Here is a 1,260-nt window from a genome sequence, read left to right as displayed (position 1 = left end):
GGCCCTCCCATGGGGTATGGATTTATACCCTTCATGTGAATAAGGCCTAAGTGTGAATGGAATAAGTAGCTTCATTGTGTTGCTAATTTGGGGACCACTGTACCCCTCTTTGTTATTTGGGTGTGTTTTATTATAGGAGTGTCATATATTGTAGATTAGGATACGTTTGTATACTTTGTGGAGGTGTGTGATATATATATATATATATATATATATAGAGAGAGAGAGATTGTAGCTTAGGTTACATTTGGATTTCTTCTGGAGGCACTTTGAGGGGACATAACTGATGTACCCCACTCAGTTTGGACGAGCACAGAACAGAGGCCGCATATGGGCAGCACAGAGGCTTAGGGGTTAGTCTTGCAGCACTGGGGTCCATGGTTCAAATCCTGACAAGGACACTATCTGCATGGAGTTTGCATGTTCTCCCTGTGCTTGTATGAGTTTCCTCCGGTTACTCCGGTTTCCTCCCACACTACAAAGACATGCTACCTTGCGTTGGTGGTGCAGTGGTGAGCATAGCTGCCTTTCAAGCAGCTGACCCGGGTTCGATTCCCGGCCAACGCCATCTCCAATACTTGGAGTCCTCAGAGAGGAAAGCGCTATACAAGGTCAATGCGGACTATATATTAGCGGTGGAATAAAGAATGAAGCGAATGTGTGGAATGTTTGAGGAAGAATCTATAGAAGGTGAACCCAACAACTGATAGAAGACGCTTAGGCTGCGATCACACCTAGACCTTCCGGATCGCAGGCGCAATTACTGATTGTGATCCCGTTAATTTCAATGGCACCCCAATCACGGGACAATATTGTCACCTGACAAATCACACCAACAAAATCCTGGGCCGCCTGTTTACCAGAAGAAATCCTGTCATTTGACAATCGAGGCAAAATCACCCTCAATTGGGGGGATATTGAAAGTAAAGGGATCGCAAGCGTGTGCCGCGTTTTGCGGTAATTTAGGAATCAAGAACATCTAAGTGTGACCAGATCCTCGCCGTGTCCATCAAACGACAAGAACTTCCTGCCCAGATGCCCCCCCAACATGAATATTCCACCCATACCCCCCCAATATGAATATTACACCCATACCCCCCCATCAGGAATATTCCACCCATACCCCCCCAATATGAATATTACACCCATACCCCCCCCAACATGAATATTACACCCATACCCCCCAGCATGAATATTACAACCATACCCCCCAACATGAATATTACACCCATACCCCCCCATCAGGAATATTACACCCAT

The 1,260-nt window shown here is 46.0% G+C and overlaps 1 non-coding gene across 1 annotated transcript; it reads left to right on the top strand.

Annotated features, from left to right (window-relative positions):
* Nucleotides 1-495: 495 nt before the first annotated feature.
* On the top strand, nucleotides 496-567 carry TRNAE-UUC (transfer RNA glutamic acid (anticodon UUC)). Its single transcript has one exon. It is a non-coding gene; the product is annotated as a tRNA-Glu (tRNA).
* The last annotated feature ends 693 nt before the right edge of the window (nucleotides 568-1,260 follow it).

Source organism: Lithobates pipiens, unplaced genomic scaffold (genome assembly GCF_037356315.1).
Source record: "Lithobates pipiens isolate NorthernLeopardFrog02 unplaced genomic scaffold, aLitPip1_a1.2 Scaffold_19, whole genome shotgun sequence".
NCBI lineage: Eukaryota > Metazoa > Chordata > Amphibia > Anura > Ranidae > Lithobates > Lithobates pipiens.
Note: the sequence above shows the minus strand (reverse complement) of the source record. Positions and strands in the feature narration are given on the sequence as shown.